This window comes from Anolis carolinensis, unplaced genomic scaffold, assembly GCF_035594765.1.
Source record: "Anolis carolinensis isolate JA03-04 unplaced genomic scaffold, rAnoCar3.1.pri scaffold_11, whole genome shotgun sequence".
NCBI lineage: Eukaryota > Metazoa > Chordata > Lepidosauria > Squamata > Dactyloidae > Anolis > Anolis carolinensis.
The window spans coordinates 10996994-11023033 of NW_026943822.1; positions in this window are offsets into that span (position 1 = coordinate 10996994).

Genomic DNA, 26040 nt, shown 5'->3' on the forward strand with positions numbered 1-26040 from the left:
ACAATCTTTTCCATCCCAGGATTACCAACCACAATGCTTTCTCTCTGTGTGGGTTGCAGATCCATTCCTTGCAGATCTCGAACTGCTAGGTTGGCAGAAGCTGGAGCTAACAGAGGGTGCTCAGTCCGCTCCCCAGATTTGAACCTGGGACCTTTCAGTCTGCAAGTTCAGCAGCTCAGCGCTTTAACACACTGAGCCACCGGAGGCTCCTTGAATAGTTGTAACTCTCTTAAATTTTCTTAAATGTTGAATAGTTTGATATAATAGTAGTCTGTTGTCATCATCATCATCATCAAGATGTACATACTTCAGTCAATAAAATAAATATGTCCTTGGGCATAACTTCTTTAACAGAACATTTATTACCAGAGGTATAAATAACCTGGAAAGACTACGGATAGGTTTCAACAGCACAAAAAGAAGAGTAATTCGACATTTCAGCCAACTAAAACAGAGCAGAGCAAGATCACAGAAGCCGACTCATTGCCTTCCCAATAGACGAAGCCTTACACCTCTTACGTGTCTCCCGATTGAAACTGTAGCACTATTGTTGTTCCTTGTTGTGTAGTTGGCCTCTGATGACAGGAGAGCACACTGTGGTACGCTGGTGTGCATGTGCGTTTCTTGATGCGAGTTGTGAATAACCACATGTAGGCTCACACACATTCTCTTGTAGACATGCTTGCAACACAGGCATAATTTCACAGTCAGGGTAATGCACTTGATGGTAACCGCCAGCTTGATAGGGGTGTATTCAAAAGAGCGCATAGAGTGTGCATGGATGTGAGGAACTGGGGGGGAGGTTAGGTTAGCCATTTCACTGAATGTGAAAATCAAGACACAGCAGTGGTCTTTCCTTTTGTCTTCCGCTTGCTCTTCAAGATGTGAGAGACTCCGGTGGGTGGGAGACCTGCACGCCAGCCCCCACAGTTCCAGGGGTAAACCCACCGGTTCGTCTTTACAATTACCTTTTTTCTTAAGATGCCAATTAACCCTTTCAGTGCTCCAGAGCCTACTGTGAGGAGGCAGGAGCGGGGTACTCATTTATCCTTCTGTATTGAATGTCATCATAACCAATTATAAGGGACGGCAGCAGAGCCGGCCCTAGGTATTTTTCAAGTGTAGGTGAACAGAATTTTGGCGCACCTCCAAAAAACAATCACTGAAAAATAAAAGCGTTGGATAAGTGAAAATGTTGGAAAATAAAGGGGGATTAAGGAAAAGCCTATTAAACATCAAATTACATTAAAATTTTACAAATTAAGCACCAAAACAGCATGTTTTACAACAAATCAACAGAAAAAGCAATCTCGACTGCGCCCCCGTATGTTTGGCGCCCGAAGCGACCGCTTAATTCGCCTCATTTTTGGACCGGCACTAGACGGCAGGTGGGGGTACCTCTGTGGAGTCACCCCTATTGAGGAAAACGTTTGCATGCCCCGACTATGGCTCATATACAACATTGAGGTGATACTGAGAAAGAGAACAGAACAATCCTCTTGGAAGATGTTCCAATTCTGTCCATATCACTTTAACATTAATCTCCAACTTTACAAATAATTTATTTCCAAATTCTTGCAATACAATGAGAAGGAAACGTTGGGTACTGGGATGCATGTAACTGATTATCTAACATGGTCTCTTTTCTTCTTCTGACTTCTGGAAAAGAATCTGATTCAATTTACTTTTTTAACATATTAAATGTCATTTGTCAGCACGTAAACGGATTCAACCATTAAAAACTGGACACCTGCATTTAAACACTAGCCAGAGATCTTTTTTTAGAGCATTGATTTAATGATTGATTTTTGGTCAATGAACTCTATGAGATATATTTGTGAAGCATGACTTTGTTATACAATATAAAATAAATCACATATGTTTTACTGATTTGTGCTCGCAAGAGCCCAGTTGAAATGCAGTGGTGTATATGAAATACAGTAGAATCTCACTTATCCAAGCTAAACAGGCCAGCAGAAGCTTGGATAAGTGAATATCTTGGATAATAAGGAGGAATTAAGGAAAAGCCTATTAAATATCAAATTAGGTTATGATTTTAGAAATTAAGCACCAAAACATCATGTTATACAACAAATTTGACAGAAAAAGTAGTTCAATACGCAGTAATGTTATATTGTAATTACCTTATTTACGAATTTAGCACCAAAATATCACGATATATTGAAAACATTGACTACAAAAATGGCTTGGATAATCCAGAGGCTTGGATAAGCGAGGCTTGGATAATAATAATAATAATAATAATAATAATAATAATAATAATAATAATAAAACTTTATTTATACCCCACCACCATCTCCCCGTGGGGACTCGGGGCGGCTCACAACGTTACAAAAGTAACAGCACAAATACATTAAACAATATACACAGTTTAAAACACAAGAAGATGATAAAACAGAAGTTAAAACAAAGGTAGACTCTACTGTAAAACTAAGTGAGACTCTACTGTACATATAATACGTAGTTGTATTCAAACAACTGGCTGGCATTAGAATTCAAATCCTGGTATCCTTCCATAATTGCCAAAGTTGACCATTTGACTTACTATCCCATTTGAAACTCAGTGGTGTGTAGGAAGGATAAATAATATTTGGCTTAGAAATGTGACTAACTGGCATTGAAATCTAAATTCTGATATTTTTCCAGCATTCCTGGAAGTGAAGCTGCATAACCAGACAGCCACATCATAGCCTCTAAGTCAATGTGAAATATCATCAGTATAAATTAAGACCAGTATTGGCTTTCTGGGTTTGCATTTAACAGCCACCTCCCAAATCAGCTGTGCAGTTTCTTTATGACCACAGATTAAGCCCATCATTGTTTTCCCCCCTTCTGTTGTCTTATTTGTAATTTTTCTATAATTTACTTTCAAGTCTATCCACTTATTTTACTGCTGTCACCAACTACATGGAATCAATGTAGTCCTCTGATTTACCCGGCAATCTTTTGGGGCAATCGTAACAAATTGACCAAGTCATGCTTTATTTCAAAGGAAGCCATGGATCTCAGAAAGTCCTCAGCCTTACACTCTGAGGACATTTCCTTAGCAAAGCCAGATAATGTCCCTGATTCATCACTTGTTGAAGCTGGAACCTCAAAACCAGGTCCTGGCCTTACAAAGATGGCAGACGGCCTAAAGGGTAGACTTGATCAGACTATTTAGTGCTCTTCTACATACAGATTACTTGAGTATGTTCTGCCACAAATGTTGAGCCTGATATAATTTGTAATGACCATGTAGCTGTCATGGAAGCCATGATAATCTGAACTATTCCAGACAAGCAACTTCCATATGAATAAAAAAAGAAAGCCTCCCCTGCCCCCACAAGATCATCAAGATCTGGATTTGAATAAAATGCCAGAGATGGTCTTCAGAACAAAAAGGAGATATATATTTTTTCCTTTCCTTGCCTAGTTTATCCATGCCTCACAGCCTCTGAGGATGCCTGCCATAGATGTGGGCGAGAGAGAGAATATAGAGAGAGAGAACGTCAGGAGAGAATACTTCTGGGACATGGCCACACAGCCCGAAAGACATACAACAACCCAAAAAGGAGATTGTTGGGAAATGAGGTGGGTTATGAAGTTCAAAACACTTCTGAATACCATATGTGAACATTTAAAACTGGCAGGTGGTGATACATGATAGATGGTCCTAAAGATGATATTCTGGTAATCAAGGAAAGCAGTCTTCACTCTCAATGGTCTGACTTGATCTACAGGGGTCAAATGTGATCCAAGGAAATCCACTTTTCCTTTAAAAGGGCTACATCCAAAGCTCCCGCCCATAACTTTCCAAGTGTCAAGGCAAGCTAAAGGGCTCTGGATCATGTTTTGGACTTTTGTTTATGTGGCCTTTCTTGACTCCTTCTTCCAGACTCCTGGCACATTTGATAGCCAAGATCTCAACTCCAACAAATGCCCTGGGTGTCAAAGAAACACCATCATCTGAGCCCTGACAGAATGAAGACAATATTTGATCACTAGAAGGCTTCATTCCACATTGAGAGTGGGAGAAAAACTATTTAGGGCAAATTCCATGGGCCAGATTCTTCCTGCCTTACATAGTCCAGATCATTTCATAGACTGTGAACAATCTCAGTCCTACTTTTTAAGTCATTGTTTCCACCAGAAAATATTCTTTAGTCTTTTTGTAAGACAAAGAACAGAGGGGATTGAGCTATCTCACCAGGTGCTTCCAGGAACTCATATTAAGATGACCAGACCTTCAGTGGGACAGATCCAGAAGTATGATGGGTATGGGTTTAGCACAGCCATGGACAAACTTTGACCCTCTAGGTGTTTTGGACTTCAACTCCCACAATTCCTAACAGCCGACGAGCTGGAGTTTCCTCACCTAAAACATAGATGAATAGAATGTGTATATCCCAAAGTAGAACATTTATTATGCTTCACTGCACATAAGAAATGTTTGTAAATATAATAAGATATTTACAAAAATGTTTTTAGAGGAAGAAAGTGGCCTGCATGTGTCAGAAAAATACACTGAACTTACACCATTGAACTGACTGAGAATGTATGGAATTCTAGATGCATTCAAGTATTTGGACATTAAGCAGTCCATGGATGAAAGCAATGGGGATGAGGCATATGATATTTGGAGCTGGGTTGAACTTGTGAAAAGGTTTGAGGTTCGTTTGGTCAATCAATCATGCAATGCACCAAATCTCTCTTCCTTAATACCATCTTATTCTTCCCACCTTAATTAAAATCTGCAGCCATCGATTTGGTCTCGCAAGACCTTCAGTCTGATTTCAATTTGAAAAGGGTCTTCAAAGGAAAAAAAGAATATACTTGTACAGAACCAGAACACTGATGCCTCGGGGTTTCAAATGATTAAACGTTTTGAGTCGATTATCAATATCTGCCATACTTTTTAATTGCTTAATTAAACCATTAGAATGTGAATTACTGTTCCTCAACATATTCTGTGGGATACTCAAGAAGGATAATGTTGCCTTGTGATTGTTCGATGCAAATTATTTATCTAAATAGTTGTTGCAGGACCACTTCTGAAGTCCAGCTACGACAATGAGTTCTGCGATGGTTAATATTTATGAGTGTTCTATAAGCATAGAAAGTTTCATCCCAATAGCTGTAAAAATGTGGGAGAAAGGAGCCCCTGAAGTTTCCCAACTTGCACAATTACTATAACGAAAAAGTAACAAAATTTCATTAATTTCATTATAGTAATGAAATTTCCACTAACAACAATTTAGAAGCCCTTTAGAAACAGAACTCTGGCATCCTCTAATTTTGTAATGGGTTTTGAAGCATTTTTCATCGATTGCACATGCCTATTAATCTGTAGACATTCTTTTTAATCTTTTATGTATCAATATGATAGCTGGAATCTTATCAGGACATTGTGTGATCCTTAACTTACTGATCATCATGGTTCAATGTTTTGTTTCCTTAGGAAGAGAGGGAACATAGGAACCACTCTGGAACCACTGAATAAGCAGAATCAGAAGTACGATCATTATGCAACACAATGTGTCCTATTACACATGTCCCAATCTGTTTCTTCCAATGTACAAAGTGTCCTAATGCACAATGGGAGCCCCCATTGCATAAGCAGATAATTTTTTTCAGATCTTCTTGTGCATCACTGACATCATCTCAATGACACAGCTCCTGAATTTCAAAATTAGGCAACAAGATCTTGGCACGTATATTTACATTTCCCTTCCCATCTCTGATATAAGTTGATGTCTAGACTTAAAGCTTGCAAAAACAACCACCTAACAATGATGCAGCTGATTTCAGCACAGTTTCCCAAAGTAGCTGATCACATTATTCTCCCATACAAATGCAAATATGTTCTGATCTCCCAAAAAAGGAAGAATCATCCATTACAAAAGAAAACAAAATGGGTTGTTATACACTCCAATTGTTTGTTTCCAACCAGCAATCACTCCGTGCTTGACGGCAAAAAAGAAAATGTTTTGGTCTGAAATATTTGGCTACAATGCATCAGTAATGTGATCACACATCTTTCTTCAACAATAAAGGTGCTGTATTTGCTGTTTCGGTTCATTTCAAAATAGCTACCATGTTCTGAAAGTCTGTGGTTGGGTTCATAGTTGGGAAAAACCATAATGCTTCTTTTGCAAGCATGCAAACTTCCCATTGAAAAATAGAAGTGATTCCATCCCTCAATGGATGGCAAAAGTCTTGGGTTGCTATGATGAGTGCAGAAAGCACAATGATGTATCCCGATGTATGATAATTTTAGGGGAGGTGGAGGAGTCACTACAATCAATAGTCAGAACAGTTAAGGATTTTGGTAAAACTTCGGGCCTCACAATTAATTTATGGAAATCAGAGATTCTACATAAAAATCTAACATGGGAAGAACTTAAGAAGGTTCAAAACATCATGGGAATAAAACTGGGGAATAAGAAGATGAAATACCTGGGAGTAGATATACCAAAAAATATTAATAATATTATACCAATGAACTACAATCATTTATGGAAAAATATGAGCAAACAAATCATTTCATGGGGAAAGAAATTTCGAGATATCTCCTCAAGGTTAAAATTTTACAAGATGAAGATCTTGCCCAAGTTTTTATTCTTGTTCCAAACCCTCCCAGTGAATATCCCTATCAATTTGTTGAAGAAATGGGATAAATCTTTCAAAAAATGGGTAGTGGGAGGAAACAAAAACAGAATTGCTAACTTCTTATATTATAGTAAACAAGAATTGGGTGGATGGGGGGCTCCCTCATGGGGATAATACTATGAGGCAAGTCAACTAGTGAGATTACTAGAATTCAAATTGGAAGGGTCAAAAAATGGGTGCAAATAGAAAAGGAAGCAAATAATTGGCCAAAGGGAACGTCAATGGGAGAGAGAATAGATATAAAAGACCTAAAGAACATAAAATCAGGCCCTTGCTTAACAATGTTGTCAATCTGGAAAAAATGGCAAACTAAATTACAAATAAATAAAATTGACCCTTTCCCATTAGAAACATTGGAAAATAAGGACAAGACATTTAGGAATATAATTAAGGCACTGAAGGAAAATGGTATTAAAAGGATTGGGGACCTTATGGACCCCAATGGAGAAATATTAAAGTGGGATAAAATAAAAGATAAATGTGGCCAAGGGAACTGGATAGCATGGTTAGGTTTGTCCAGTAAAGCCCAGGCCATGAAAAGAAGAGAAGCAGGTGAAACCCCCCTGGATAGAATAATTAGAAGGAAATTAGAAACAGATAAAGGAATGATTGGGCTATGGTATGATGTACTAATTACCTTAACTTATAATACGAAAGAAACGCTTACAGAGATCTGGAAACAGGAAAAAAACTTTACTGAGAAACTAATTGGGTCATGGATCAATAATATTCATAAAATTAATCATATAAGGATCAAAGAAACACAAAGGAAAATAATCACAAAATGGTATAGAACCCCCCTACAATTGGCTCATATAACGGGAAGTACCTCAAACAAATGTTGGCATAAATGTGGGGGAATAGGTTCATTCTCCCACATGTGGTGGGACTGTAGAAAAATTCAAATCTTTTATAGCAAAATAAGAAAAGAAATGGAAGAAATAATAGGGAAAGAATTAATATGGGACAAAGCCAGATTTATGTCCCTCACAATAAAGGTAAGGGAAGATCACAGATCATCTCCGATGCCAGCTTGACCGGGGCGGGTCGGTGTTGCTTGTGTTATTGGATCTCACAGCAGCATTTGACACAGTCGATCACAATCTTCTGACCCACCGCCTTGCCGTTGCTGGAGTTAGGGGGACAGCTTTAAATTGGCTGGCCTCCTTTCTTCACAACCGTGGACAGCGAGTGGAGAGGGGGGGCCTGGTCTCTGAGAGGTCCCCTCTACATTGTGGGGTTCCTCAGGGGGCCATTCTCTCCCCTCTGTTGTTTAACATCTATATGCAACCACTTGCTCAGCTGGTCCGAGATTTCGGGCTCGAGTGTTATCAATATGCTGACGACACTCAGCTTGTGTTAAAGATGGAAGGCCAACCGGAGTCTGTACCCGACAGTTTTCACCAGTGCCTCGAGGCCATTATTGGATGGTTGTGTTCCAGTAGTTTGAGGGTGAATCCAGCAAAGACGGAGTTCCTATGGCTGGGCCGACCGGGCAGTGGGGATATCCAGTTGCCAACCCTGGATGGTGAAGTGCTACGCCCGTCTTCACTAGTAAAGAGTCTGGGAGTCCTCTTGGACCCTTCACTGACGATGCAGGCCCAGGTCTCCGCCGTTACCAAAACTGCCTTTTTTCATCTTCGGCAGGCTAGACGGCTAGCCCCCTATCTATCTAGGGACAACCTGGCTACAGTGATCCAGGCTACAGTCATCTCGAGACTGGATTACTGTAATGCCCTTTACATTGGCCTTCCTGTGTCGGTGATCCGGAAGCTCAAATTGGTGCAAAATGCAGCTGCCCGGCTCCTTGCGGGAGTCCCCATAAGATGCCACATAACACCAATCTTACGGCAGCTGCACTGGTTACCAATTGAGCACCGGATCACTTTCAAAGTGATGGTGCTTACCTTCAAGGCCTTACATGGTCCAGGGCCGATGTACCTGAGGGACCGCCTCACTCCCTACAAACCCCAGAGATCCCTCCGTTCTGAGGACCAAGACCTGCTGGAAGTCCCCAGTTTTAAGACCTTGCGTCTAACTGCAACTAGACGCAGAGCCTTTTCAGTAGTGGCGCCATCTCTGTGGAACACCTCGCCACCTGAAGTTCGTGCCTTGCGGGACTTGTTGGCCTTCTGCAGGGCATGTAAGACACACCTGTTTCGGCAGGCTTTTGAGTTCTGTTGCTGATGTTTTAAAAGGTGCTTTTAGGATGTTTTAAAGATTTTTTTTTTAAATGATGTTTTTAAAATGTTTTTAAATTGTTGATTTTAGCCGGTTCTTGTAAGCCGCTCCGAGCCCTAGGGGAGTGGCGGCATATAAGTTTGAAAAATAAATAAATAAATAAATAAATAACAATAATTGGACCGAGATCCTAAAATATATGACAGCCGCAATACAAGCCACAATAGCCCGAGGATGGAGGGATGAGACAAAATGGAACGTAGAAATTTGGTGGTCTTATATATCAGAATATATAATCAATGATTTCATTAATCAAAGGAAAAGAAAATATACAAATTGTCTAAAAGAACCTGACTGGTTCAGGAAATGGTCAGTCCTAATTAACAAAATAGATGGAGACGAAAGATACACCACCTTGAACCAGGTGTTCCACACAGTTAAAATGATACAATGATAATATATTGAATTACTGTTCCAGGGGGGAGGGGGAACGGGGGAGGGGAGGGGGGTGGGAGTTACCTTCCAAAGGATTGTTTAAAATGTCATTTAAGCATTACTTACTTTTGGTATTATGTATATTGAAATAAGACATGCATCGCTAAAATTTTGTTAATTGTTGGAATGTAATAAAAATTAAAAAAAAAAAAGATGTATCCCGAGGATGGCAACAAGGATGGATTCCATATAGCATTATGATTCCACTTTAACTAGTATTTTTTTTCCCATAGAGCTCATAGTTGGATGAGGCAATAGAAACACATGGCAGAAAACTCTAAATATTAGGATTTCATGGGATGGAACTACAGTAGATGAAGTGAATCATTGTGTTATAACCATGCGTTGTGAAATTCTCCTGTTGCAGGGCATAAAAACCAGTCCTTCCGAAGAACAGTTGGGAACTTTCAGCCTGGATAAAAACTTATCCTTAGAAAGTGATATGTCTTCTGGAAACACTTGAAAAACTCAACTAGTCAGTAAAGCAGATTTGTTTTCTTTTGCTCCAAGACAATCAGATAGTGAGAAAATGGTTTTGATATATTGTTAGAAAGAAATTATTGACATTTCAACAGTAGAACAGATGGAAGTGGGATGTGATGGCCTCTCCTTTTTAAAGAGGATTTGAAGGAGACACTGAGCATCCATGTATCCGTGGAGCTCTTCAAAGGATGAGGGCTAAACTACAAAAACATTGGGTTCCCTTCCAACTCTGTGACCCTACCAGTAAGTTCACAAAAGCACTATTCTTTATGACTTTTGTGTTGATGTGATAAGCTGAAATGGTAAAGAATGGTTCATACAGAACAAGAGGAGAGAACGAGCAATTACAATACTAATTCCTGAAAAAAGGTACAGTACCAATGAGAGCTCCAAGGGACACCTTGGACCAGTAAGATCTAATGCTTAATTGACACATTTTGTACTTCTGGCCCAAGACCATACAAATTGCCATAAAATGGGAAGACCTAAAACCTATTATTTATTCTTCTCTCAAAACTCTGTTTCTGCCCACTTCTGGTTTTAGCATTTAGTCTTTCATGACTATGGGACAGGTCCCAGTGTTAATGGCAGACTCTGAGACCAGTATTGTTGTCTTGCACACAAAGGCCCAGAAGTGTTGGGATTTGCTACTTCAGAGATGTTACTCAAGGTCTCCACCAATGTCCGTATCCAAGTCACTGGTGGTCAGAGTCACTTCATTTCTGTTAGATGATCCATTCCTCAGCTTTCATACGAATCACAACATCTTTTCTAATCATCTCCATTTGTATCTATTTTAGCAGGAGTTGACCAGTGTACTATTGCACGACCATGTTTGTCTATCATATTTTATGCCATATGGAATGAATCAGGCCATCGAGTGGGAGGACGAACAAGAGGTCTCATCCATCCTCGTGGGTTCCATGTCGCCATGGCATTGGTCCAGTGCCCATCTGTTCTGCACATCATGTGGCCTGCAAAGCGATATTTGAGTTAGGCAACATGGTGTAGAGATCTTTCACTTTTGATATTTTTTTAACATCCTTGTTGTGCAGTCTGCATTCTCTCTGCATTTGGAGAGACACCCCAACAAGTCATCTTTCAAGGAAGGCATGTGTGACCCATAGTTGTTCTAAGATAGTCTTCATCATAGTCCGTATCTCTGCACCATAGCATAGGATAGGTAGCAGAGTCAAGGCGAACAATTGAGCTCATTGAGAAGTACTCCTGCTTGAGTCCACCACAGCTTTAATAGAATTGTAAGCGGCCAATCCTGCTTTCCTGCATCTATTTGATTCCAACTTCAGTTCATCCCTTGATGTTAACTGCTTTCTGAGGGAGACATATTCTTCTAAATTTTTTTATGTCGACACCATCTACTGTCACTGTGGCACCAACTATGAAGTTATTATCTTTTACATGTTCATCTTTAATCCAACTGATCGACTTCTGCTACAAAGCTCACTACATGTGCTGGAAGCTTCCAAGGCATGTGTGATTAAAACTATGTTGATAGTGAAGCACAGGTGATTAACCCTGCACCCATTGAAGAATATACCTTTGTCTGACCAATTACAGTCTCCTATTACAGAACAATTGTATAATGTTTTTAGGACCACCTACTCGAATTGCTCAGTGCATAAGATCTGTTTTATATAATAATGTGGTAATGGTTTCCCCTGACGTTAAGTCCAGTCATGTCAGACCCTAGGCAGCGGAGCACCAAGAACCATACACGGAGGCCAATAACTATCTAATATCTTTATTAAAGAAGTATATAAGAATAATAAAAACAAGTAGAAAATGTAGTCCAGAAGCAGACCTTTCAAATGAGGCCAAATATAGTCCAGAAATAGTTTGTCCAATAAATGATATTAGAGTTCAAAGATAAAATCCAATAACCGAAACACACACTATTGCCAGGCAATAGTGTGGGGAAATGTCCAGAGTCTTTCAAGGCACAAGGTAAATCCACAAGGAGGTTGGAAACAAGGCTTGAATCTAGGAATCAGGATCCGTAGCAAGGAACGAGGCAAGGCAATCCAAAACTTGATTCTAAGAACAAAATCCGTGGCTAGGAGCAAAGCAAGGCAATTCTTGGAGGCTTGGATAGACGAGGCAAGGAAACTGGATTTGCGGACTTAGCGAAGTCCACACTAGGCTGGAAACATGAATTCACTCCTGGAGTTGCTCTGTTGTCTCCGCAACGAACCAACCGTGCCAGACACCTTTAACGGGGTCTCGTTTTCCCGCCAAACAGGTGTTCAGCGTCCTCTTTCCCTAGAGAACAGGGAACGAAACCTAACTTTGCAGATGTGAGACTCCCTGGATTTTCCCAGGGGAAACATGGCTAATCAGTGTCTTGTTTGGCAGCAATTCTCAAACTCCTGCGAACCCGCTCTTTAACTCCCCTGTCTGCAGTAAAGGAATGTCTCCTAGCGAAGGGAGGTGAGAGCTGTTCAAGGTCGGTTTTAATTGGCTCTTGGGCAAGAACATCAACATCAGGCATCTTGAAGGAGTCCGGCTGTTGTTGATCCGGAGAAAACCCCATGTTTTCATCCTCATCTGCCACAGTGACACTAGGAACGGGACTACAAGGCCCATGAGGCATCACAAGTCATGTCTGACTCTGGGGGTTGGTGCTCATCTCCATTTCTAAGCCAAAGAGCCGCATTGTCTGTAGACACCTCCAAGGTCATGTGGCCGGCATGACTGCATGGAGCGCCATTACCTTCCTGCCGGAGCGGTACCTATTGATCTACTCACATTGGCATGTTTTCGAACTATTATATAATAATAATAATAATAATAATAATAATAATAATAATAATAATAATAATAATGTTTTATTTCTTGTTCGCCTCTCCTCATGGCTCAAGGCAGGTAATGGCATTACTAAAACATAAACAAACATAATCATTTTTAAACACTCCATAAAATACATATGTTAAAACATATTTCCATAAAATACATATTAAAATACATATCTTGGGGAGCGGCATGTGTTTTTCTTACATTCTTTTTGGATTACTGTAATGGAGTTGCCTTTGAAGAATGTTCAGAAACTTCTCCCATAAGAACCTGTCCACTTTTTGAGGTCTTCTGGGGAGGCTTATCTCAAAACATGGGCAGGTTCTTTTGGGAGATGTTTCTGAACATAAAAACTCTGCTCTAATAGTATCTGGGTTTCCACCAATTGCAGTTAAAGTGGTTACCATTTAGCTAGGATATATAGCCTGGCTGGGACAGTGTGGAATCCATGGATGATCTTCAAGGGATTTGTCACTTAAGTATTAACATTTTATTTTTTTAAATTTCCTTCTATTATATTGAATTGTTCTCATGATGGTAAACATTTTCTTAGTTACTTCAAGTTCCATTGTGTGTGTATATATATTTCATCCTAGACTGGCTTATGTGAAGAAAATCAATTTCCAAGAGCATATTCACACAGAGAGAGTTTTCTATACATGCATGTATGTGTCCATGGGTTTCATCCAAATCTAAAAGAAGACAATGGGATTTTTTAAAAGTTAAGAACAACTCCATTAGACAAAGGGAGCGAGGCAAAATACGCTGTGTAGAGTCCCAGCAGACATGGGAAAAAATGAGAGTTTGAAGATGGTGCTTCTGCAAGATTGAATAGTATCCATATAATTATAGGGTGAAAAGGAAATGCAGAGAACTGTTGGAGCATCAAAAACAAGGCGCATCACACATTATCTTGAATAACTGTTGGGTAGCACAGGCTATGGCAATATTAATACAGTTTTATTGAGTAACCGATATATGGAATTACGGAAATGTGGGTGTTCTCACAGTTAAGGAAGGAGAGATCAATATATGATAATCAGTCAGAACAACGGCACGTACGGCACACATATACAAAGAAAACTCCACCATTCATTCTTATTCCCATTGATTCGGTATATCATTCAGTGCCTACACATTTCACACTCTTTGCTGCAGAAGTTTTCTCTGTGTGCAATGGTCCCCCAAAGTGTTGACAAGTTATATGTCCATTGTAATACTTGTTAATGGGGAGGCACACATACACAATATATATGATTAACAGCATCCTTCTGGGATCCAGGGCAAATGTTGGAGAAGTGTTGTCGATTTGTTTTTAAATTAGTTATAGATATATGTCTGTGTCTATTTAGTATCCATCGTACGTTAATTTCATTGCAGAGAATGTTTTTAAATGAAAAAGGTGATCTAAAAGAGAATTGTTACAGTACACTTCAAGTTAACCCTTATGGTTTTTAACTATTTGTGTTACTTTTGATGTGATTGTTATGTTATTATGTTCTACAGGGATTTGTATTTTACTTGGATGTGTTTTATTTACAATGATTACAACCACCTCGGCTTGGCCCAATGTAAGCTGCCCCGAGTCCCTTCGGGGAGATGGAGATGAGATATAAGAATAAACTTATTATTATTATTATTATTATTATTATTATTATTATTATTATTATTATTATTATTGTATGACACAGCAATCAAGATAGATATGCTGGATTTCGTTTCACAAAATCACAAGTTGAACACTTCCCAAGTGTCTAGGACTATGTGATGTATTTTTGGATGATGTGCGCAGATCTCAGTTGGGTGGCCTTTTGCAGTTGATAGATCGTAATTTTGTCAATGTCTATTGCTTCCAAATGCCGGCGGAGATCTTTTGGCACGGCACCCAGTGTACCCATCACCACTGGGACCACATGTACTGGTTTCTGCCAGAGTCTTTGCAGTTCAATCTTGAGGCCCTGATAACGGCTGAGTTTTTCCTGTTGTTTTTCGTCAATGAGACTGTCACCTGGGATGGCAACATCAATGATCCAAACCTTTTCTGTGATGTCTGGTGTGTTGTGTTCCAGAACTTTGTCAGTCTGGATTCAGAAGTCCCACATTATCTTTGTGTGCTTATTATTATTATTATTATTATTATTATTATTATTATTATTATTATTATTATTATTAATGCTTGAATAAAATCCACATTTTCAGTCCCAATTCTTATGGCAGAATTTTTCTCTCTGTGTTCAAACTGCCTTATATCTCTTTTAATGATGGCAAAAATGGTTAGCAAAATACAATTATCCCCGTGTTAGAATAAACAAAGTGTTCCGCGGCAGGCAACATAAAAGTCCCCGTGAATTCATACATATTTTAAACACATAAAGCACATGTGTTAATAAAGCCACTTTAAAAGGAATATACCAAGCTTGCCTATAAATTATGCTGCTTTGGCAGGCATCTCTGCCATCTTCCTTCAGTCCTGTCTTAAATCACCCACAAAGCAGTAGCTAATCTTGGATGTAAAAGTTGAGGAGGAAAGAACTGAGCCTTTGGGTTTACGCAGTCTTAATGAAAGGGTTGATCTTCTAGCATGCTAATGTGAATATTTCTGTTTATTGTTGCATAAGTCTTATTAGGTGCTGATGCAGCATCGTAGGTGGAAAATTCCAGGGTTTGGGTTTGGAAAATAGGAATAGAAGGATATTTACCCAAGGACATTGGCGACATGGCCTTTTATTTGGCTGGAACTGCTATTGAATCTCATTGTCACACCAAAACAAGAGGGATCGTAATTCTGTTAGTGATGGGCTTGATTTTGATCTGGGGGAGTATTTTGGGGGGAAGGGCGTGCACACCAGAAACAAAGGGATGAAATAAAAATAATAATAACAAGAGCGACCTTTTGTGAACCACCTGAACTATTCGAATAAAAGTATTGGAGACGGGATGGAAAAAACACAGACAGAGATGAAATACAAATTTCACTCTGATCTACAGTGTATTACTTCCCTGTGTCCCTGCCATTATTGAGCCATTTGGAGTTTCATTAGAATTCAGGATTCCTTCGCAAAGGGAAGGGGGGGAAACATGATGGCACGGACTTCTCTTTCATGGGGATTGCGGGTTGACCCATCAAAATGAAAAGACTCAGTGTTTTGCTGACAGGTCCCTGAGCAGGTCTGAGTGACAGCTTCATTCCAGCTCTTCTCAGATGAGATTTGAATGGGGGGTGGAGGTGGAGAAGGTAGGAGTGGAGAGACTTTGTTCCAAAAAGAAAAAAGAAAGAAAGAAAGGGCCAGTGTCAGCCTTCGTAGTTCATGTCCTTTGCAGCTGAGGTACAGAAATGTGTCAGAAATCAGGTTAAGACTCTGTTGGTTTGCAAATTTATTAATACGTCACTTGTATAAGGACACAGAAGATTGCGTTAAATTCTCCATCTGGGGGTTCTTTGCTGCAGCCTGCCTCTTCCATAGAAAAATAACAATAAAAAGAGGGGGGAAAACACTCATAGAAATAATAGTTGTTGAATGATATTGTTACATATCAGCCACATTTGTATGACTTGTCTCATGATACCCTGGTTGGCTGGAGATCTGGTGATGGCTACAATATGCAGTTCCATCCCAATAAAGTATCTTGACTCTATTGTTGTAAAAGGCATATCTCCATAAAGTCATTGTAAAAGTAAAGGTAAAGGTTTCCCCTGACGTTAAGTCTAGTCATGTCTGACTCTGGGGGTTGGTGCTCATCTCCATTTCTAAGCTGAAGAGCTGATGTTGTCCATAGACACCTCCAAGGTCATGTGGCCAGCATGACTGCATGGAGCGCCGTTACCTTCCCACCGGAGCGGTACCTATTGATCTACTCACATTTGCATGTTTTCGAACGGCTAGGTTGGCAGGAGCTGGAGCTAACAGCAGCCACTCACACTGCTGAACCTGGGACCTTTTGGTCTCCATCCCAGTGCTTTAACGCACTTCGCCACATAGCAGGTACATCTCCATAAAGTCATTGTAGAGGGGGATAAAAATGTCAAGGGGACATTTGCAATTGTCCTAAACCTAAACAGAGTTATATATAGAAAGTATATCTCCTATGGAACCCTCTCCTCTATGGCTACAGGCAACAGATGCTTGTTCACCTGGAATGCTCCAATGGCTAGCTATATGAACCTGTATGGATGGTGTTAGTGTCATCTGAAATAGGCTCCTCCAATATCATTATTATTAGAGATGGGGCAATTATGTTTAGAGAACTTTTTTCGATAGAGTTACAAGTTGGGTCGATACAGGGAATGCTGTGGATGTAGCGTACCTGGATTTCAGTAAGGCCTTCGACAAAGTCCCCCACGACCTTCTGGCAAACAAACTAGTAAAATGTGGGCTAGACAAAACTACGGTTAGGTGGATCTGTAATTGGCTAAGCGAACGAATCCAAAGGGTGCTCACCAATGCGTCGTCCTCATCTTGGAAAGAAGTGACAAGTGGAGTGCCGCAGGGCTCCGTCCTGGGCCCGGTTCTGTTCAACATCTTTATTAACGACTTAGACGAAGGGTTAGAAGGCACAATCATCAAGTTTGCAGATGACACAAAACTGGGAGGGATAGCTAACACTCCAGAAGACAGGAGCAGAATTCAAAACGATCTTGACAGACTAGAGAGATGGGCCAAAACTAACAAAATGAAGTTCAACAGGGACAAATGCAAGATACTTCACTTCGGCAGAAAAAATGGAAATCAAAGATACAGAATGGGGGACGCCTGGCTTGACAGCAGTGTGTGCGAAAAAGACCTTGGAGTCCTCGTGGACAACAAGTTAAACATGAGCCAACAATGTGATGCGGCTGCTAAAAAAGCCAATGGGATTCTGGCCTGCATCAATAGGGGAATAGCGTCTAGATCCAGGGAAGTTATGCTCCCCCTCTATTCTGCCTTGGTCAGACCACACCTGGAATACTGTGTCCAATTTTGGGCACCACAGTTGAAGGGAGATGTTGACAAGCTGGAAAGCGTCCAGAGGAGGGCGACTAAAATGATTAAAGGTCTGGAGAACAAGCCCTATGAGGAGCGGCTTAAAGAGCTGGGCATGTTTAGCCTGCAGAAGAGAAGGCTGAGAGGAGACATGATAGCCATGTACAAATATGTGAAGGGAAGTCATAGGGAGGAGGGAACAAGCTTGTTTTCTGCTGCCCTGCAGACTAGGACTCGGAACAATGGCTTCAAACTACAGGAAAGGAGATTCCACCTGAACATCAGGAAGAACTTCCTCACTGTGAGAGCTGTTCGACAGTGGAACTCTCTCCCCGGGGCCGTGGTGGAGACTCCTTCTTTGGAGGCTTTTAAGCAGAGGCTGGATGGCCATCTGTCGGGGGTGCTTTGAATGCGATTTCCTGCTTCTTAGCAGGGGGTTGGACTGGATGGCCCATGTGGTCTCTTCCAACTCTACTATTCTATGATTCTATGATTCTATGATTCATTGGTGAGCACCCTTTGGGTTCGTTCGCTTAGCCAATTACAGATCCACCTAACCGTAGTTTTGTCTAGCCCACATTTTACTAGTTTGTTTGCCAGAAGGTCGTGGGGGACTTTGTCGAAGGCCTTACTGAAATCCAGGTACGCTACATCCACGGCATTCCCTGTATCGACCCAACTCGTAACTCTATCGAAAAAAGAGATCAGATTAGTCTGGCATGATTTGTTTTTGGTAAATCCGTGTTGACTATTAGCAATGACTGCATTTGTTTCTAAGTGTTCGCAGACCACTTCCTTAATGATCTTTTCCAGAATTTTGCCTGGTATCGATGTGAGGCTGACCGGACGGTAATTGTTTGGGTCGTTCTTTTTTCCCTTCTTGAAGATAGGGACCACATTCGCCCTCCTCCAATCTGCTGGGACTTCTCCCGTTCTCCAAGAACTCTCGAAGATAATTGCCAGTGGTTCTGAAATAACTTCCGCTAGTTCCTTCAGTACTCTTGGATGTAGCTGATCTGGCCCTGGGGACTTGAATTCGTTTAGAGTGGCCAGGTGTTCCTGGACAACTTGTTTCCCTATTTGGGGTTGGATTTCCCCCAATCCTTCGTCCATTCCATGTTGCTGAGGTTGAAGATGGCTTTCTTTTTGTGAGAAGACCGAGGCAAAGAAGGCATTAAGTAGTTCTGCCTTTTCCCTGTCCCCTGTCGCCATCACCCCATCTTCTCCTTGCAGTGGCCCTATCGCCTCCTTTTTCTTCCTTTTTCTACCAACGTAAGCAAAAAAGCCTTTTTTGTTGTTTTTTATGTCCCTGGCAAGCCTGAGCTCATTTTGTGCTTTAGCCTTGCGAACCTTTTCCCTACAGGTGTTGGCTATACGTTTGAATTCTTCTTTGGTGATTTCTCCCCTTTTCCACTTCTTGTACATGTCACTTTTGAGCTTTAGCTCAGTTAGAAGTTCTTTGGACATCCATTCTGGCTTCTTTGCACTTGTCTTATTTTTCTTCTTTGTTGGCACTGTTTGCATTTGCGCCTTGAGTATTTCACTTTTGAAAAACTCCCATCCATCCTTAACTCCCTTGTTTTTTAATATCGGCGTCCATGGAATGCCGCTCAGTAATTCCTTCATTTTTTGGAAGTCAGCTCTCTTAAAGTCCAGAAAGCGTGTTTGACTTGTCTTAGTTTCAGCATTCCTTTGTATTGCAAACTGCAGGAGCACATGGTCACTTGCCCCTAAGGATCCAACCACTTCAACTGTATTGATCAGGTCTTCCACATTTGTTAAGATTAGATCAAGAGTTGCAGATCCCCTTGTTGCCTCTTCTACCTTCTGGACCATAAAGTTATCTGCAAGGCAAGTGAGGAATTTGTTGGACTTTGTACTCTTGGCTGAGTTTGTTTTCCAGCAGATATCGGGATAGTTGAAATCGCCCATGACTACTATATCTCTTCTTTGTGCCTGTTTGGTCAGCTGTTGACAGAAGGCTTCATCAAGTCCTTCATCCTGACTCGGAGGTCTGTAGTAGACACCCACGACAAGATCTTTTTGAGTCCCGGTTCCCTTGATTCTTATCGAGATGCTTTCAAGCTGGTTTCCCGGATTACAGTCTTGCATTTCTTCTGCAACGTAACTGTTTTTGACATATAAAGCTACTCCCCCTCCTCTCCCCTTTGTTCTATTTCTGTGAAAGAGGTTATAGCCCTCAATGGTTAAATTCCAGTGATGGGAGTCATCCCACCAGATTTCAGTGATGCCTATGACATCGTATGTGTGGTGCTGTGCTAGGAGTTGGAGTTCGTCTTGCTTATTTCCCATGCTCTGAGCATTAGTGTAAAGACATGTAAGCCCCTGTGACCTCCCCTCGAACTGTTTATTTGGGATTATTGTGCTCTCTGTACTTGGTCCTTGCTGTGTTTGTGCAGCCCTCTGTTTAGCCTTTTGGCGGTTCCCTGTGATCGTGGGTAATATAGTGTTCGCCAGGCTGTTGTTCCCCTCCCCCAGTGGATCTAGTTTAAAGTGCGCCTGATGAGGTTTGTGAGTCTGTGTGCAAAAAGATGTTTTCCTACTTGTGTGAGATGCACCCCATCGCTTGCCAGTAGTCCATCCTCTTGGAGGAGTAGACCATGGTCAAGGAAGCCAAAATGCTCCTCTTGACACCATTTTCTGAGCCAGTTATTGACCTGTACTATTTTTCCGGCCCTTGTAGAGCCGTGTCCTACAACGGGGAGGAGGGATGAAAAGATCACCTGTACATTACACAGTTTTAGCTTACTTCCGAGGGCTCGAAAATCATTTGTGATCTTTTGAAAAGTATGCCTAGCGGTGTCATTGGTACCTACATGAATCAACATAAGGTGGGGAGGGTGATGGGGCTTTAGGAGCCTGCTGAGCCTCTGAGTGATATGGTGTATTTTTGCCCCCGGGAGGCAGCATGTTTCTCGAGCCATCCCATCCGGTCTGGAAATGATGGCTTCCGTTCCTCTAAGGAGGGAGTCACCTACTACCAAGACCTGTTTCCTTTGAGGATTGACAGGGTCCCTTTTGTGCAAGACAGTGTGTATGTCCCCTGAAGAGTGTTCCTGTTGAAGTGAATCATGTAGGTGTAAAGTGTTGTCCTCCTCCTCATCATCCCCAGTGCATTCATCAATGACAATCCATTGAGATACATCCGAGAGCCCATTACTCTCCCAAGGATGTTCCTGTTGCTCCTGGTCTATGATTGGGGATGGAGCATTTGCATGATTACATAAGTGTGACTGTGGTGATGCACTGTCCCCGTCAGGGCTATCCCCTGCGCATTGATCCAGGGTGGTCCACTGAGTGTTATCTAAGAAACTGTGGTCCTCCACAAGATGTGTTTCCTGATTGTATGTTAATGATGTAAGAATTTCAAATCTGTTGTGTAAATGCAGCTGAGCAGAGGAGTACTGCGGAGGCTGCCTGGTCCTGCGTCTCCTTCTATGGGTGACCTCCTTCCATGCCTGAGGGTTGTCTACCTTTGAGTTGATCTCCCCATAAGGTTCCTGATCATGGTCTTGGTGGTGTTGGTGTGATGCAGGCTGCAGATCTACAGCAGCGTGTTGTGCAGTGTCCAAGAAGAGCTCGAGTGCCTGAATGTCCTTAAGGGTCTTAATACGGTGCTCGAGCTGTTGGATCCTCTGCTCCATCAGAGTCATCTGTTTGCATTTGGAGCAGATGTAGTTGTCTAGTTTTTGTGTGAAAAAGCGGAACATGCCACAGCTGGTGCATGTGATGGGAATGTTTTGCTTTTGTTGCATCTCTTGGTGAGCGTGGTGGCCAAGTGGGATCTTTGTACAGTTAAGTAATATGCACGCACTTTATGTGCAGACTGCAACAAACCACCTCTTTGTGTATTTGTTTATGTTGCTTTGTTTCCTGTATGTACTGCAAAGGATAGTTAGTAAAGGTGCCTTTTACCACAGGAGCCAAGCCCACACTCAGTTTAAAATCTTAGCCAAATCTTAGCCAAATCCTACCTGAAGCCAGGGAGCAAAAATGTCCTCCTGCTGCCTCTGCTTCTGCGAGAACCAACTGCCCTTCTGGGATCAGGCTCTGGCAGAAACTCACACTGGCAAATAAAGCTTTCCCAGAAACTCAATTAACAGGGGACAATGCCTGCTGTCAATCAACTTAAGTACCTGGCTCTCTTTCAACACAACAGTCACACAACAGTTAGACTTTGACCACAGGAGCCAAGCCCACACTCAGTTTAAAATCTTAGCCAAATCTTAGCCAAATCCTACCTGAAGCCAGGGAGCAAAAATGTCCTCCTGCTGCCTCTGCTTCTGCGAGAACCAACTCAACCAAATATTAAGAGGGAAATATTTTTTGGAGCATGTGTTAGTGAAACTATAGATCTTGAACCCATTGATAAGGAGGTTCCACCACTATACTGATAAACGGAGACTATAATTTGATGCTTCCCTGAGTTTCTAGAGCATAGGAGGGATAGATAATGTTGTCGCCTCCAATCGATGTTCTTTGAGGAGTTGTTGATTTGATTGATTGACTGAAACTACTTGTTTATTCCCTTTCAATTCACCAGGACTCTAGAGACAAGACTCAACAGACAGCACATTATTTGGATAAAGATGAAAACAGGTTTTCAAAGTCAGATCCCAAAAGCATACAATTAAAAGATCCCCCAAAGAACAATATAGCACCAAATCTTTATTATTTGTTTTAGTGCTTATCCAAGAAGATAAGCACTAAGTTTCCTTACTATACAAAGCCTGGCTCAGATCTGTGGCTTCCTTTATTGAATGTATCAGACTGTAATGCAGTCGTCCTCTTTTCTAATGGTATTCTAACTTACCAAACATTATTGTCTTTTCTAAGATGTCTTCTCATGATATAGATGGCAGTTGCAGTTTAATCACCTTGGTTTCTAGGGTTCGTCCAAGCTTGATTTGCTCTAGGACTCATCTATTTGTCCTTTTAGCAGTTCAAAATGAGCCGATTCTCATCTTACCCATTTTCTTCATTGATGTTCAGTGTTGTCAATATATAGGGATGTTCAAAGATTTTAATCTTTGTGAATTTCTGTTCAAAGCTGCACGGTCCACACCACTCTGAGTAACGTCTGGATTTGAGCATCAATTTATCTTTTCACCAGTTTTGTAATGTCTCCAAAGTTGTGATCTGATATCACCATCAATACTTTGTTTAGAATTATGTTGGCAACATACATACCTAATTTGGGATTGTGTTTGTGTAATGGCTTGCTCTGTATGTTGCATGATGTTCTATTCATTCACTGCTTGCACTAAGCTGTAGGGCATGTTTTGGTGGATGTTCACAGAGAAGACAACCAGTAAATGATCATTACAACTGGATTTGCCATTGTTGTTGCTGTGTGTTCCCAAGGCATTTCCACCTTAAAGCTACTTTAAGGTAATACTTGTTCAGTAGAATTGTGTGCGGATCCTGTTTCCTTCAGTACCTGTGGCACCTCAGGCACCCCTGGTACCTTCAGGAGCACATAACAGGAAGCCCCCCACCCAGCATGAAAACCCTCTTTTTTAAAAAAAATATTTTTATTGGAAATTTTGTGTTTGAGGATAAAAAAGAATTATGAGTTAGCAAGTAATAGAGTTTTCACATCGAAAGTGGGAGAACACTGATTGTTTATAGAAAGTAGGAAATGAGATAAGAGAAGAAGAAAAAAAGAAATAAAGGAAAAAGAGAAAAAATATGAAAAATATATGGTAAAAAGAAAAAAGATAGAAAAATAATAATAATAAAATGGAAAAAATGTTGACTTCCATCTAACTTTAACTGGTTCATCATGGATTTTTTTTAATAATTAAATGTTTGTAAAAATTGGTAAATCACCACATCTCTTTCATTCTCATCAGTCTCTAAGATTGTGTCTGTTCAGCAGATAGGGTCAAATTTCATTTGTTTTAAATAGTCCTTTACCAGGTCCCAGTTGGTTTCTTTCTTTGGTAAACCTTAGCTTGGAGATAACCAATATGTAAGTTTATCCATGTTCATCACCTCCATGACTTTATTTAACCATTCCTCCTTATTTGGAATTTCCTTTCGTCTCCAAAGCCTGGCATATGTTATTCTCGCGGTGGTGACCAAATAGTTGAACAGGATCTCTTTATTTTTATCATGATCAATGTCTAACATTCCAAGTAAAAAAATACTCAGGTTCTCTTTTAATTTTTATCTTTAAAATTGTTTGTATGGCTTCGTTTATGTCTTTCCAATAGAGTTGGGCTTTTAGACAAGTGTACCATAAGTGAAAAAAAATTCTCTTGACATGAAAGTAAGTGGGAGCTGATCCTAGCTCTTTGCCTGCTTTTTGTGAGCAGCCTCCTTGCTTTGGGGATAGTGTGTGTGTGGCGTGCAAGCCTAGAAAGCATGCACGCTTGCCTGCAGCTGAGCGCCTCCTCCAGAGTAAGAAACAGAACTTGCCTCCTTGCTTTGAAGAGTATGTGTGTGTATGTGGCATGCAGGCTCAGAAAGTGCAAGCCTGCCTGCAGTCGAGTGCCTGTCCTTTAGAGTAGAGAAACAGGTAAGAAGTCTCCTTCAAGAGCCTGCCAGCCTGCAGCTGAGCACCTCTCCTCTAGAGTAGAAAAGCTTAAATGGCAATGCCTATGACATGAAGGGGAACCTGGGAAGCCACCCCATAATCAGCCAATAGAAAATGGATCCTTCGGCACCGCAGAGCAAAAACAGGTATCTGCCCTCCCGATCTCGGGAGGCTCCTACAAAATGGATCAGAGCCCCCATCAAAAGCCAGGACATGAAACGGATCAAGGTTTGCCCATATTGCACAACCCTATTGTTCAGAGGAAGTGTGCCATTACTGTTATGTGAGACTGAGAGAGCATAGCTTTCATAAGGCCTCTCTGTTGGTTCCATAGTTAAGTAAACATTCAAATCCTGTTACCCAGAGTCATAGTCCAATGCTTAAATGACTACAATATACATGTTTTATTTTCAGTAAGGGAATACAAAGAAGAATGATTTCCAATGTCCTTCCCTGGCTCTTGTAACTCTGTCTAGTCACCACCACTCCAAAACCTGGTGGGTGAGAAATTGGATCATCCAAAAATGAGGCCTTGCACCACTTCTAGGATGGAAGGAAATGATTCCATCCTAGAAGTGGTACAATGTATTTTTCCCCATGATAAACACTGAAAAGGAATGTGTGTTTACAACAATTCTGCCAAATCATAACCATCTCCTCTTCTTCTCCCTTTTCCCTTCCCTGATGGTATGAAGAGGAAATATCTGCTTCCCTACTTTGGATTTTCTTTCTCTTGCTCAGCTTTTTTGCTCTGCTAAACAGGGGAAGGATCAAGGTTTTGATCTCTCAATCCTTGAAAGAAAGGAGGGAATAAATGAAAAAGATCAACACCTGCCTTGCAAGAGTGCAGCATTTCTGGATACGTTTGGTTTTGAATCCTCAAACAAGCGCTGTTGGATTTTGTTTCTCCTTTTAGAAAGCCACCCCCTCTACTTATATTGATCAGAGTGATATGAAATTAGCCAGGCTATGATATTAGCCCAGGTTTTTATTGTTTCCGCAATTACAGAATTGTTTTGCATGTGGGTTGTTTGTTATCGTTTCATGGCAGGTCTCATTCATTTGGAACAGGGAGGTAGGTAGAAGCCTAAAACTGAAAATTTGGATCCGGGTTAGTCGGTTCCACCTGCCATTGTTGCTTATTGCAAGGCGATTCATAAAGTACTGCAATGTAACTCTTTTTTACAAGCTGGCGCTCTCCTTTCCCTTTCTTTCTTTGAGTTCAACGCAATAATGAATGTGAAGGGCCTGTGTGCAGGAGAACAAACTTTGTGGGGCATTTCTTTTTCTCCCCAAGGTTTTTCTTTTTGGCAAGTTCACACCAGATAGGCATTTTTCCCCCTCTCCTTCTCCTTCGTCTTATATAGCCTGAAAAGGGGATGTTTTCTTTTGTTAATGGCTTATAATCACATGAAAGAGCTCATCACTCCACTTTAGAGCGCTACCACATGGCGTGTATCTTTTATAAATTACAGGCTGCCGTTTTGTGCATTGGGAGAGAGAGAGGTTCGTTCTCTTGCTGTGAGCCATCCTGCCTAATTGTCGTATGCAAATAAAAGCAATTATGAGGCTTTTAGGGTGAAGGGATGACAGCTGAGTTGGCAGTTGGACGCCTCACCCACCTTGTTGCCGTGGCAACAGGGAAAAGGGGGGGCGGGATGGACAAAATGGTGTGCGGACGTGTTTGTGTGTGAAACAGTTATTTTTGGTGAGAAAATGGGAATATATATATATATATATCTGTACGCGATCTCACCCCGATGTTATCCCGTCCCACCGATGTGGAGATATGAAATGAACGGCTTTGTTTAAAACATTGCGGAAATTAAACCGCTGTTATTTTCATGGCCCTTGAAATGATCCGTGTCAATTAAC